General features: G+C 42.4%; 1 long non-coding RNA gene across 1 annotated transcript in view; it reads left to right on the plus strand.

Moving 5' to 3' along the window:
* LOC146867602 (uncharacterized) overlaps positions 1–15,673 on the plus strand; it is a 356,358-nt gene that overhangs the window by 280,393 nt on the left and 60,292 nt on the right. Inside the window, exon 5 of the long non-coding RNA XR_014966110.1 lies at positions 12,089–12,204. This is a non-coding gene — a long non-coding RNA (uncharacterized LOC146867602). The remainder of the gene's footprint in view (positions 1–12,088; positions 12,205–15,673) is intronic.

Raw genomic sequence — 15,673 nt, forward strand, 5'->3', positions numbered from 1 at the left:
CCTGTCGTTTTACTGCCGGCTCGCTCTGTAGTACGCTCTTTCTTATACCTTTGGGTCAAGTTCACGCTATATAAAACTGTGAGAGAAAAAAAGTATTTGCAATGCAATATGTCTCACATTACTAAATGTTTGAGCTATTGGTGTTACATTATTATTAGCAACGCCAATAGTCAAACCTTTAGTAATGCGAGACCTATTGCATTGCAAATGCTTGTTGCTTTTACTATGTGTGCTGCTGTCTGCAGCACACATGGAAAGAGCAAAATGCCATTAATGATTGTTTATGTGTAGGAGGTTGTCCCTTCCTGCACATAAACAATGATTAAATAATGACGATTTGCTACTTCAATGTGTTCTGCATTCTACAGTTCACATAGAAATAACAAATCGCCATTAGTGATTGTTTATGTGCAGGAAGGAACACCTTCCTGCACATAAACAATATATTCACTGCAACGCAGACACCCTTGCACTATGGACCCCTGCATGGGAATTTTGCATACCTTTTTTATACGTGGTGCTCTATTTTCCTTCTCCAGCCTATTAGTATGAGTCTCAGAAAAACCATGACAGTCTAGCACGCGTTTTATTAGCGGCATAATTTATAAACAAACCTGCCTCAAATTCCCTGTGGCCTCCCATTCAAATCCATTTAATGCTCAAAGGGTGACCTAGTTAGCATACAACCAGGCCTGTATTGTATGTAACATAAAGTCATACATGTTTTAACCCTGCCACACATCACTGTGACACCCACATAAAGTGTTTAGATTATTCCAATACAACAGCATGAGCACCCGCTACAAGAAATCTCAGCTTTCATCATAAAAACATTCTATCAATTCAGACTAACAGTCATACTAGTCATATCAAATGATCACCTCAGTTCTAGCATGTCCAGCAAAATGTGAAATTCAAAATCACCAAATGACACCTTAAGAAATCCTACTTCAGATAGATAATAACATCTTCCAAAGTAAAAGTAATAAAGTGATTTAAAATTTTAAAACAAAAATTTAGTAAATTAACTGGGCTGTAGACTTCACAATGGATACTGTTCTTTACTCATTTCATAAAGAGTAAGTTCATAGATATTTGCATGGTGGCAATTTAATTAATGATCTAAAGATCTTGTTATAACTGTCTTGTCCCAAATCAACTAAGAGAAGACAAATCTTTACATAAAATTCAATAGGACCCCTATGCAACCTAGGTACTTCTTGTATCTCGAATGCCTGTAATAATTCATGCTAAGGTGTTTGACCGAATAATTTGTTTCATCAAAATCTGGAGCTCGGTGATTACTCTCTTCTCTGAACATAGGCTTTGGAGAATCGTTTTTGCAGTGATCTTCAACCTGTAGACTGAATTCTCCTTATCAACTATGAAAGCAAGTTTCAACAACATGCCAATGACACACAACTGTATCTAAAGATCTTCGTGGTCCGAAATATAGAAATGAATAACTGTGCCGAAATTAAACATGAATGTTAAATGCTCACTTGAAACTAAACCCAACGAAGATGTCATTTGTGCCCTATGCTGATGACTTCAAATAAGGTGAAATTCAGACCTGGATCTCTAATATAAACTTGGAAGAATTCAGTCTTACACTGACTCCAAATACAAAATTCCTTTGCTTTATCATCAACTCTATTTTTCCATTAAAACTCCATTCAACAAGAAATCAATGATGCCAGGATTCCTAAATCTTAATCTTTTAGTAGAATCTTCAAAGAGAATCCCCCACCAGGGGAGTAACACAGGCCCCCGCAGCCCCCGCAGTGCGGGGGCCCCCCAAGTACTCTCACTCTGGAGGCGGCCCCCATCCACTTCCGAAGCCTTCTCGCAAAGGCTGCAGGAAAATACACAGTAGCTGCTGCCTGTTGTACGGGATGGGATATCCCAGCAGGGTGAAATATATATATCAAGCTTTCAAAATCAATTGTTGGCAGAGGAGGCCCCAGAGAAAACAGGCCGCCATGTCTCTTTATGTCAGCGGAAGGAAACACCCAAAGAACCCAGAGTGCGAGTCAGAGGCATTTATTTTGGGATTTTTTTTACCATACTCTTTCCATTTATGACTTTAATTTTTATTCCCAGACTTCTTCGTGAAAGGCCATCTCTCTTGTTTCATCTGGAAACAATGTATATTTATATATGTATATAGCCCGTTTCTAAGGGCAATAATGGTTGGTAAAAGCCCAGACTCGGGGTCTGTAACAAGGGTGAGGGCTTTTAACATCCTATATATCCAGGGACGGAAGGGCTATAATGCTGCTAGAACATACCACCCTCAAGGGTAGAATGTTCAAAAATCAAAAGGGAGAAACGAAAACCAAGCGTTTGAATATTTGACCTGGAGGCCTATATCAGCCATTATCGGCCCTCAACCATTCCACTGTCCTCAATGCAGCTCCCAGCGTTCCAATAATAATTATGCATATATGTAGCACTAAACCACAGCAATAACAAAGCAATAAGCGTAGCAGTCAGTGTGTCCAAATCTATGCTACTCTTGTCTCTACTTTGGAAGTATGAACGGCTGAGTCAGTCCTGTTTAGTTTTCCGCAGGTGGTGCACTATTAAAGTACACTCATTTACATTAATTTTTCTTCTATTATGTCACGTCATGCATGCGCATACTACAGTTTATCCCCCAGGTGGATGGAAATCAGCCAGAAACCCAGGGGCAAGAGGCAGAGGCGCTGCCTCCAGCCGCCTCTCTTCATGTAGGCACGGCTCCCCTCAGCTCCCAGGACCCGTGCCTCGATGGTAGCCGTCTGCTGTGGGGCACTGATGACAGGCCGTGAAGCCCTTCCATAGACACAGCCCAATGTGTTGTGAAGTAGTGCCGTTGGCTAGCAGAGGTGCTGGTAGGGCTGGGGCCGTTTTAGTCGCAAGTTGGACTCCACACAGCAGTCTTACAGAGGCATGTGGCAGCTATGAAATCACTTCTTTTCGCTAGAGGCAGTCCACTATTACCCTTTCACACTTCTGACTGATATTCCACTTTGTATTGTAATTGTAATTGCATATATATAGCGCTTCGCTTACTACCCCTGACGAGGCGCCCCAAGAGTAGTATTTAATGTGTACTGGTGGGTCCGGGCGGTGGGGACCAGCTACTCAGGATAACGAACCTGATTTTACATCATCAGACTTTGCCCCAGGGCTCAAAATGGAAATATAGAAGTGTAGGTACTCACTCTCCGAGAGTACCTGTTTCCTACATAGATAAGTGCTGATGCTCTCATATTAAAAGTGTTGGACCTCTGCTGAGAAGTGCAGGTGGATGCGCGCACTTTAAAATGAAGGAAGTGCAGGTACTCAGGGGCTTGTTTTTGAGTCCCTTGCTACACTTTTGCACCGCCGTTACATCACTTTTTGTGAAGCAGCAGCGGTGTAAATAATACGCCACGTTGCGCCATATTTACATAGTGACGCATCAGGCAGATGCGTTACCCCTGTGCCACATTATACCTGCATCAGGTGCAATGTATGCAGGGTGGGTGTTCCCCCACAAGAAAGCCTCGTAGAAGTGGCACAGTGAAATCTATCAGGTTTCACTGAGCCACTTCTAGGATGCCACTGCATCAAAACCTTACGCCTGCCTCATAGGCGTAAGGGTGACGCAGTGCAATAGGTATAGGCCTACTCCATGTATTGCTGGAGTTGTGTCATGCTTCTGACAGAATTCCAGCAATGCGTGAGTTTTGCGCCGACAGATATGTACAGTAAATACTGCGCATCCATAGTGTCACAAGGAGGGCTTAGTGAAAAGTGTTGCATCGCTGTTTTAACACAGCGATGCAAAACTTTTCATAAATGTGGGCCTCAGTGCGTGACTATTTTTGCAAATTCCAAGCACTGCTTCGGACCAGAGTAAGAGAGGAAGGCATAAAAGGGAGAAGGAAGGGGAGAGAGAAAGAGAGGAAAACAAAGGAAGGAAGCAGGAGTGAAGTGAGAACCTGCAAGAGTGAGAAGAAGAAGCAGGAACTGTGGAGAGGTTAAAGGAACAGACTTGCTTTAATTGGGCCGGTACTCACCGGTACTGAGCACATTTTGTGCCTGTGTACCGGAACTTCTCCAAAGAGCTCACCGGTACTCATGGGGCAGCAAGGTAAGCCCAGTGAAATGGGTATGTACAGAAAGAAGCGTAACACAGCGTACAAAGAGTTGATCCGTTTTCGTGAAACACTCTGATAATCAAGTGCTAATCTACCCTTACAAAGTGCTAATTCAGCAGCGGCCATATGCATTGATTCAGAGCTGTGAGGGAGTTTGGGTGGGGCCCGAGTAACACTGTGGTAATTGACACAGTGTCCATTCAGTGTACAGTTCCTGGCATAGCAGAGTATGCCGTCACTTGTTTGTAGCCAGATTGAGGAGGAAGGTGGTGAGAGTGACGCTGAGGCATAGCAGGTGGGAATCAAGGTTTAGTAATGTGGACAGAAGTAAATGTAAGCGTTTCTAAAACACATGTACTGAGTGCCCTGTCTGCGTGCACCAGTTCTTCTATGTCCAAGTGCGTGTTCTTGCATGAGTGAGTGTTGTCTGCAGCACTGCAGATATATACTTGGAAGCCCGTCAAGCCCTGAATTACCACACTCTGCCCCAATGGCGGCCGCCACAATAAAGAGGTGGAGACACTCACCTGGAACTGCCGCCCGCCTCCCGCATCGCGCTCGGCCTCATCCTTCCAGGTCCCAGCAAGAACTGGGGCCACGTCACGGGCTCCCTGCAATTCCCGCATTGCTCTCATGTGAGAGCAGCGCGGGGATTTGTCTGAGTGGGCTGGAAAGACGCTCAGCTCAGACCAGAGAGTCTCTGGGGGTTTCTCCAGCCCGGCTGTTCAATGCAGCCGGGCTGTAGAAGCCAAAGTGCACACGCGTGTTTTGGTCGACCTGAGGCGGCCGACCAAATAGATATGCGTCATTAGGGAGTGCACATAGCACTCCTCCCTGTGCAAGTTGGCTCAGAGCCGGCGAATGAAAATTAAAACAATTATATTGTTGTATTTTTTATTTGCTGGCTCTGAGCCAGGCAGTGGGGTGATGCCCCTCCACCATTGCGGAGGAACTGCCGCTGCTCTGCCCATGAAGCGCACGTGAAAAAGTTCGCTTGTAGCAAATGCTTGGCGACTTAAGTATTTCAACACGATTGTGTTTTGATTTTTAGAGGCCTTTTTCTCTTGGATTAATGGAGGGGCTCTTGGAGGGGTAGAGGTGGGCTAACCAGCAATTTAACCAGGAGAGCCAAGTCAGAGCCGAACCAGTAAACCTGGCTTGGCCTTAAAAGCCAGTGCATAAGTCGACCATTGAAAACATTAACAGTGAAATAAAAGTGTATTCTCTAACATGTGGAAGTATTTCACCTTGGTGCATTAGCTTATATCACAGCATTGAGAGGAGTTTGTGCTCCCACCGTGACGACAATGCCATTAGTGAACTAGGAAACAAGTCACTTTTCATGTGTACATTATATATGTCCTATTTTTTCATGATGAAGCAACATTATAGTCTAGTAAATCTAATACAAGATGTGAATGTACAGCACACATCCTGAAATTGTGCATTTGAATATACTATCATATGTGCTAATGAAGAAAAAGGAGGCTTGGTGAGGTAAAATATTAGTTTAGGATCACACAATTTGGTCAAGTGGGGAAGCCGACGTTGAGCCCAGAATTTCTGCTTTCACATTGAGCAATTCAGCCTCTACATGGCTAAATTTTTCTTTCTCTCCATTACAACAAAGGTCACTATTTTGTCTTTATTCTTTGCACATGAGATTAGAGTTTGGTTGGCAATCAGATGCACCATCAAAGTTCAGTTCATTTTGGGTTTGAGGGTGGAAGAGGACCTGGAACTGAGTTAGAGCCAGGCATCCAGGCTCAAGCTTTCAGCAGCTTGCCCACCTCTAGAAAGAGGGAATCCGACTTTACAGCAGGTAAGGAGCTTTGAGGCAAAGCTGTGCCATCAAGGAGGGGCTGGGTGATGTCTGCTAGGTGACAATGAGACAAGAGGGTTAACCATTGTTAAACATTTTTCAAAATTGTTAAGGAAAATAGCTTGTGCAAGTCATATGTGATTTAGGGTTTGTACCATGAGAAGCCCACTTTAATATTAAATGTACCCTTTTGTACGTATAAAGACAAAAAGAATGCGCAAAATATACCAGAAATGCATAGTATTGGTATGCACATCTGCACACCAATTAAATCTCAATCAATTGAAATGTGTGCCCCTGGTAGCACTGCCCGTAGCCCTGTCCCCAGACCCCGCCCCCAAGTCCACATCTCAATTTGGTGAGTACCTGCACTTAGTTTTTTCTATTTAAAGTATTGGACTTGAGGCACCTCTGGCATTTATTGGCGCCGGCCGCAGGCTCCCAAGAAAAATGTGGGGTCCCTACTGGACTAGCCCAGTGGCAGAAACACAGGCCCCCGCAACCCCCGCAGTGTGAGGGGGGGCCCAACCTTCCGGGTCCCCCCTCAGCACAGTATCTTGGCCGAAGAGCTCCTGATCCTGTCTGGAGGGGGGCTCCCTCAACTCTTGTTACGCCACTGTCCCCCACTGGTCGTGTGGACCTTTGATTATCAACTCGAAGTGTAGGAAAGGAGCTAACATAGGTAATGCATTTCAAGTACAGTGAAACCAATGTGGCTCCACAAAAATGAGAGGATGATGTCCAAACCTTGAGGGGTTTATAAGAAACTTTAGGTCAGGTTACAAGTTATATTACTCAGAAAAATTGGGAGAAAAATATAGTAAAAGAATGCATATTCATATGATCATGCAATCTAAATTTGCACATAATCAGCACGAATATGCAAAATAGAATTATGTACAGCAAGCAAAATACCAACCAAGCATGTTCCATAAAGGAATTTCCCTATATTAAATAAAGCATTGAAAGCAACAAGGGGAAATTCTAGGGGTAAGGTGTCAGTATCAAATGAACCAATTTCAAGGATGGAGGGGAAAGTATAAGTGTTTTACCATGAAGCTTAACACTTTGGGCAGGGGAAATCAGCATTGAAGCCAGGAAAGGGTCCAGTCAACTGTACTAAAGATTACATAAATAAAACATGAAAGAAGATTATTGACGGCTTGCTTCTACCAGTTTCCACCAAATGAACCAATCTGAAGACAGTGTTCTCTGGGAGCAGGTAGACTCCCTAGTTTCCCAGCTCTCAAAGAAGTAACCATCTGGGTGACCTTGGATGTCACATCATTCCGGTCTTCCTGCCACAGAAGGTCTCTCCCGGCTTATCTTGCAGACAGGCTCCCCGTATCTGGTGGTTCTTAGCACATTCACAGCCAGTGCACAATCAGACTACAGACTGAGAAGCATAAAAAATTAAATACAAGGATGGAGCTCTTCCATCTCTGCACTCATGATCTAGAAGAACATCACTGTATCCATTAGGACCACCCCAACACAGCTTCAATTTAAGAAAGAGTCGAAGATGTACCTTTTTTAAGAACACTACATTGCAATCCATTACCAGTCCACAAACCAGCTATCTATCCTATAACCCGCTGAATATATGCTAGACTTTGAACATGTACAGCTCTCCCCTGCCTTATTTCATGGTTTGTGCTGGAAAAATGCATACACATACATACATATATAAAGAATATATTACGTACCTTAATCAGTGGTCGATAGTTGTTTGTTACTGGATCCTTAAAGGAATGTGCCACTTTTGGCTGAAAATGTAACAGCATTTGTTGACATATATAAAGTAATCACAGAGCACAGCACAATAAACACAAAGAAAAATAACAACTCAACAAAAACATACCAGGACACAACACAACAAAACAAACAAAAAAAAACAACCCAAAACCTACAGGTCAAAATAATAATAATGCAATGTAACACAATACATCATCACCACTAACAAATGCAACACAACAATTATGCTAAAATATTCTTCTCACAAATTACCATGTCCAAATATCTGCTTTCATAATATGGTGTTCAAATGCGTTAGCACCTTATTTATTTCAAAGGTGTTTGCCTTATTTACCCCCAAAGACATATTAATAGCGACAGCCACAAATGTTTTGTCATCAGTCCCACTGACATCGCCTCTCCCGCGGAGCACCGCAATATGCCCAACACTTCTTCTAGCTGGTCTACCCCAAAACCCAGCATTTTACACTGCTGAAGACCTGAGGATCTGGCCAGAACACTTGATATATTCAACAGGTGACCTCTTTTCCCACAGCCACCTCCTTCCCTTTGACCAACTAGTCGATGAATATGGCCTACCACCAGGGCAAATCCTCTTACACACACAGCTCAGTCGCACTTGCCATACTCTTTTTGACATCACTGCGGGGGGAACCTGCCACACATCATGTTCTACAATCTGTCCTAACTAAGGGGCTCATTACGATCATGGAGAATCTGCCACCGGCAGCCTGCCAAATTTCGGCCATTCTCCGCCTGCCAAATTATGATGGCAGGCGGTTTTCCAGCGGACCAGAATTCCGTCCGCCATGGACCCGCAAAGCATACCTAGAATGGTGGCATTGCCTAACAGGCCATATTAGGATGCTTCATCTCTGCAAGCCTAGAACGGCATGGTGCCTGCCACGTAGTGCAGGGAAATACAAACCCTGCATTTTTACCATTGCAGCGGGTGCTTCAGCCTGCAGCACCCACCGCAATAGTAAAAATGCCCAATGCGACCGCCATCGTGGGTGTCGCATTGTGATTCCATGGGTGGGACCGGCACCATATCTGCGGACGGTCCCAATTCCCGTATCGAAGGCGGACGGACTCAGGTCCGTCCGCCATCGTCACGAGCCACTATGAATGATGCCCATCATCTTATCACTTAGCGTTATAAATCCATTCGTAAACTGGAAGTCACCCCACTCGCATCACTGCGCCAAAAATGGGAAGATGACCTTGGGAGGGTTCTTCATGACAAGTAGTGGCGATCGTGTGCTCAAATTTCCCAAACTAGAATCCTGTAAGTCCAGTTTTAAAAATATACAATTCCTCATACTCTATGAGACATACTGAACCGCGGCTCAAGTAAATCGCTACTTCCTCGAGACACAAGCCGCATGCCCACACTGCCGAGTTCCTGACTAGGACCTCATGCATATGCTGTGGTCGTGTTTTGCCCTCCAGAGTTATTGGCACTTTGTCCACACCGCCCTGTGTGAGGTCACAGAACTTCTGCACATTTACACATGGGAATCCTGCTCCCTAGGCGTATTCAAGTGTAAGAAACAACAAAAAGTGCGCACCAGCTTTGCGGCCTTAGCACTTAGTGTGGCCAAACGTACACTAACACTTTACTGGCGCTCCCCCGGGCTAAACCGGGCTTTCCTTAGCTTTTTATTCTTCTAACGCACAGCCAACATTAACATGCTGCCTGCAATAAAAAACATTCAACAGTGAAACTACACTGCTCTGAAACAAAATGTTACGATTTGTGGCCTGTTGTACATGGGCTCGGCTGCTTTTGCCGCGTGCATGTCCAGCAAGAACTTAGCACAGTGGTAAACTAAAAAGAACAAAACTTTGCAACATAATTTATTGTTGCTGATTGAGAAGGCCTGGCAAAAGGTGCCTCCATGTCTCTTGTTGTCGCAGGACATGTCAGGGGAGAAGGGAAATACAGCAGATAGTAGAGAGAAAAGAAGGGTTAAGAGTGGAATGAGGGAGCAGGGTGAAAGGAACCGGGTAAAAAAGGCGCTTCTAAAAGATAGATGACAGGTGGGTAGGAGGCAGTTTAATGAGATGGACAGTATGAGGCAGGTGTAAGAAAGGTGATATAGAAAGACTGCTGTGAAAGAGCTCAGAGAGAAAGAAGTGAGAGAGGGAATATAAACAACTGAGAGGAGAGAGAATGGACTGTGAGAAATAATTCATAAAGAGACCACTGGGAGAGGGAGAAACAATCTAGAGAGGTAACAGTCAGATGATACACAGTGGTGAGTAAAGGGACTGGTGCAAGATGGGAGAGAGGTGTGAGAAAGGTGGGAGAAGTAATAAGGAGTCAGATGAGAGAGACATTTGAAAAAGACAATTCAGAGAATGGGTGAAAGGGGAGAGACAGGTGGGGAAGATTTTGTTAAATGAGATAGGTGAAGGGCAACAGAGATACCCAGAGAAAGAGAGACAAGTGAGACAAGTGAGAGAGGGATGGCTGATAAAGAGATAGCAGCTTAGATACAAATATCTGAGAGGGGGGTGTGGTCTCGCGCCACGAGGAAGAAGGCGGCTCATCGTTGAGCTCCGCATTAACGCGGAGCCGGTCTAAAGATTTCAGCCAGATTTCTGCCTTCAGCGAGGCATTTAAAGCAGGATACCAAAAGATGAAGGGTCGGAGCGGTGATTGAGACCGCTCTGACGGCGGTTCCTGCTTTCTTTGAACCAGCGGCCGCGGCGGTGTTTTTCCCTCAGAGGAAATGTGAGAGGCAGCGGCCATTTTGCAGCGGCTGCTTGCTTTTCACCTCAATAAGGTAAATCGGTGTTTCTTTCATTGAAATGCTCGGCACCAGTGTTTTTTTTTTCATTTTTTCTTCATGGAATATTGCTTAATGACTTTCTTCTTTATTTAAAACAAAATGAAGCTCTATTAATGGCTCGCTACATTTTGCTTTTTTTCTATGCTGCATCAGTTAATATCAACATGCATATTTCCTTCTTTATTTAAAATGCATGGATGTTTCTCAGAATGATGCTGTTCTCTACCTTTTTGAGCTTCTAACCTTTTTTTTTTTTTTTTTGCTACAGTCTAGCAGTACCTCCTAGCCTCTTGTTAACTGGACATTTGACCTTACATTTTATACGTCGTTTTTTATGTTAACCGAGTGCTGATGGAGAGTGTTGTAATTTTTTATGTACCTCACTAATTAATGATGTGTAGTCATTAAGCATATGGGCAGATTGAAATCTTTATTGAAAACCACTTCTCGCCCTCCACATCATTTCAAAATGGCTAATGAAGCTTCAATTTCGGTTAAAGCCTCGTCTTCAGGTACCAAAGCCAAGAGAGCCAAAAATGACCCCCCTTCACCCATCTTATCCTCTCAAAACCCTGTTCTTGACAGCATTCTAGATGAGGTGAGGGGACTTAAGTCTTTTATGTCCATGACTAACGAGAAACTTCAGCAAATAGAAGATAGATGGATTACTATGGAAGCTAAGGTGTTAGATATGGAACATCGTATCAGTGACCTTCATGATGTCTCTACCAAAATTCAGTTTTTGGAACAGGAAATTCATCGTCTCAAGCTCCACACTGAGGACCTTGAAAATCGTAATAGACACAACAACCTACGTCTTTACGGCCTGCCAGAAAATTTTGAAGGTCCGGATTTGCTTCTCTTCCTAAAGAAATTCTTGTTAGAACTTTTAGACCTTCCACCGGAGCCTTCATTAAATATTCAACGAGCACATCGACTTGGTCGTCTTCAACCTCATGCTTCCAAACCTAGAGGAATTATTATGTTGTTTCTGGAATTTACTGATTTAATGCGAGTTCTTGCTGTTGCCAGAGCGAAACGTCATCTCAAGTGGTCTGGTCACAACATCTTCTTATCACAGGATCTCTCCAACGCTACTAATGCACGAAGGAAAGAATTTTTGTCTCTTCGTCCTCAAATGAGACAATTAAACATTCAATATGGTATTCTTCATCCGTGTTTATGTAAAATTACTCACGATGGTTCCACACGCTCTTTTGATGATCCTCTAAATTGAGGTCTTTTCTCCAGACTCTTTCTACAAATTCTGCAACTGATTCCTCTTATTGTCCTTGAGTCCTTGCCTCTTTTATATATCATACTTATTCGGCTGTTTCATAATTCTATTCTTTTTTACCTTTTTCTCCGCTGTTTCTTCTCTCGTCGGTACTGTTGCACCCCATGCATCAGTTACTGTTGTTGTCGCTTAGATCTGGATGTCTTTCCTTGGTCTATCTTTTCTTTCTATTTTACCTATCCCTTTTTTCATTGTTCAATTTATTGCATGTGTCTATTAGTGCTGAATGTTGTTCCATATTGTATTTCTTTTATTTATCTCAACCGTGGTATTTTTTTCTTTCTAGCTGTTTCCCTGACGTGTATCAACGTTTTACTCGTATTACCCCCCTAATCCCTCATCATGTGTAATATTGTTACGTGGAATGTTCGTGGTCTTGGAAATCCTGTCAAACGTCAAAAGGTACTTTCTCACTTATCTAAACTAAACTCTCAGGTATCTTCTATTCAAGAAACACATTGTAATGAAGCGGAATCGCTTAAGTTAAAACGACAATGGGTGGGTCAAGTTGTTTACTCTCCTGCCTCAAATAAGAAAGGGGGTGTTGCTATACTGTTCCATAAGTCATTGTCTGTACACATTTTATCTATGCAAAATGATGCTGATGGACGATGGGTAATGGCCAGGGTTGTTTTACAAAACAAAGAACTGGTTTTATTGAATATTTATGGCCAGGTCAGACCAGATCCTGATTTTTGGAATGACATTAAGATTTTACTTTCCTCCATTGAATGTCCTAATATTATTATTGCTGGTGATTTTAACCAATGGTTGGACCCCTTTTCTGACAGACAATCTAAGTGTAAGTTTAACCCTGATAAATCCCATAAGGCATTCCAATCGGCCATTGCCTCTCGTTCATTATATGATGTTTGGAAGACTTGTAATCCTGACTCTCTCGAGTTTACTTTTTTTTCTAATGTTCATCAAACACGCTCTAGGATTGATTATATTTTGGTTAGTAAACTACTACTCCCCTCCATTCAATCATCGGAGATTGGATCTATTTTTATCTCCGACCATGCACCAGTTCTTACTGTTTTGGACTTATCCTTAAGCTCCTCAAAATTCAACCGCTGGAAGCTTAATAGTTCTTTATTATCAGATAATGTGTTTATTACAGAAGCCACTGCTTTTATTAATGAATTTTTTCAGTTCAATATTCCCTCTGACACCTCCATTTCCAATAACTGGGATGCCTTTAAGGCTTCCTTTCGTGCCTTCACTATTTCGTATGTTGCAAAGAAAAAGAAAATTACCTGAAATAAATATGCCACTCTATTGCAACAGCTTAACCCCTTCCATGCTCATGACGGAACGGTTCCGTCATGAGCATCGGTTGAGCTGTGCTCATGACGGAACCGTTCCGTCATGGCCCCGCCCGCGCTCGAACCCTTCAGCACCGCGGGGGAATCCGCGCAGCGCTGAAGGGGTTAAATTATTGGAGCATAATTATTTTACTACTAAATCATCTTTGGCTCTTCATGAGCTGATTAGGGCCAAATCTGATCTTAACAAACTTGCTACAGTCGAAGCATGCAATATCCTCCTTAAGATTAAATCTAAGTATCATGGAGGACAAAATAAAGTTGGTAAGATGTTAGCCAACTACTTGAAAATCAAATGTGATCGTAAAAATATTGGACCCATCTTAAGTGAGTCCACTAAAAGTTTAGCGTCCCCAGATGAAGATATTGCTAATATCTTTCATGAATATTATCAAACACTCTATTCTGATGATACAGACCCCTCTTATCAAAATCTAGATACTTTCTTCACTGGTCTTCCCACCCCTCCTTCCATGCCAGTTGAATTTGAATCATTAGAGGGAGAGATTACTGTTCAAGAAATAAATAATGCCATTAAATCTTTAAAAAAATTAAAAGCACCAGGACCAGATGGCCTATCTGTTGAATTTTAATCTACCTTTTCCTCCATTTTTGTTCCCAAACTTTTGGATCTTTTTAATTCCTTTATTGATGAAGCTAAAGCTTCTGGTTCCTTTATGGATGCCTTAATAATTCTTATTCCTAAACCTGATAAAGATCTCTCCCTGTGTAAAAACTACCGCCCTATCTCATTAATTAACTATGACTGTAAAATTTTGGCTAAAATTCTTGCCTCTCGACTTGAAAGTATTATTCCATTTTTGGTTAAGACTGATCAAGTTGGATTTTTTAAGGGCATGTTGGCTGCAGATAATGCTCGAATGTTTGCAAATGTTATTTCTTGTGGTAAAAAGTCTCCTCTTGCAGCACTGTCTTTGGATGCAGAAAAGGCTTTTGATCGTATTAATTGGCAGTATATGTTTAGAACTCTCCAATGGTTTGGTTTTGGCCCCACTTTCATTTCCTATATTAAATTATTATATTCCAGTCCCCGTGCCAGTATTTTTGTGAATAATCATTTCTCCAGATTTTTTTCCTTATCTAGAGGTACTCGTCAAGGTTTTCCCCTTTCCCCCCTGTTATTTGTTTTTTGCCTTGAACCCTTCCTTGAACGCATCCGTGTTAATTTACATATTTCTGGCTTCACGCACAACTCCATCAAAACCAAAATATCAGCATATGCTGATGATATATTAATATATATGTCCAATCCACACACTTCACTCCCTCCATTTTTGGATGAGGTTCGTTTATATTCCAGTATTTCTGGTTATAAGTTAAATCTCTCCAAAACAGAAGTTCTACCTTTGAACTCTTTATGCTATCAATATATGTTTAATGACACTAATTTTGCATGGTTCCCACAAAAATTAAATACCTTGGCATTTGGTTCTCCGCTTCTCTGTCTACCACAATTAGATACACGTTTAATGCACTAATTACTAAAATTCAATTACTCCTTCTTATCTGGACTCCCCTCTATCTTTCCTGGTGAGGTAGGTTAGATACTATCAAAATGATGATTGTACCCCACATCCTCTATACATTATCAATGTTGCCCATTCAAATTCCTATTTCATATTTTTCACAAATTAGTTCCATCTGTACAAAATGTTTATGGAATAAGAAACACCCCCGAATTGCACTCACAAAACTTAAACGTCCTAAATCCGAGGAGGGCGTACGTGGGATTGCATAGGGGATCCTATTTTTGCATATACAGGTGTCTCTGGCAGAGAGACGGCCACACAGCAAGAATAAGATCTCCATGGAAAAGTCACCTCACCTTCCCAGGAGTACGCTTGGAAATTGACACCTCTTTTGAGGAATAGTCCAAGGAATGTTAGTGAATAGCAAGAAGTAGCAAAAGTGTGCGATTTTCTTAATTTTTTTTAATAGAGCAGCACATTGGGCCCTTTTCACACTGGTATTTTTGCATGCCGAGATCTCTCAAAGTAGAAAACTACACCCACACCGAGGTGTAATCTCCTTGTGGATGTAACTTACAATTTCTGTACGGAGATCTCCACCTAGATTTAGACTTACGAGTCACCTCGTTTGACTGAAGTTTCGCCTGAAGAGTTCCTATCAGTGTCACTTTTTACCAATTTGTGGAGCTCTCCTGCACTGGGGTGGTTGTCCCTACAGAAACCACAGGAGAGGCATAGGTGGAGATCTCGGGCCAGAGGTTTGTGAGTTGCAATAGCTTTTGTGGTTACAGGCTGTGCTGCCTAATGCTGTGAAAAGAGGTCAAAGTAAGTGACACACATAATACGGTTTAAAGGAAAGTGCAGTTTTTTTGTAGTTCAGTGTAGCAAATGAGAAGGAACATTTTTAACAAAAAAATGGAATGCACAGATAAAATCCTAGAGGTCACCAGGGACGAACTGGGGAACCAAAGCAACCCTTGCAAAAAGGCAACCCCACTCCATTAATCTCCTAATGCAATCTCTCTTTCCACTCATCCATTCTTTCTCTTTATC

Source organism: Triturus cristatus, chromosome 1_2 (assembly GCF_964204655.1).
Source record: "Triturus cristatus chromosome 1_2, aTriCri1.1, whole genome shotgun sequence".
Taxonomy (NCBI): domain Eukaryota; kingdom Metazoa; phylum Chordata; class Amphibia; order Caudata; family Salamandridae; genus Triturus; species Triturus cristatus.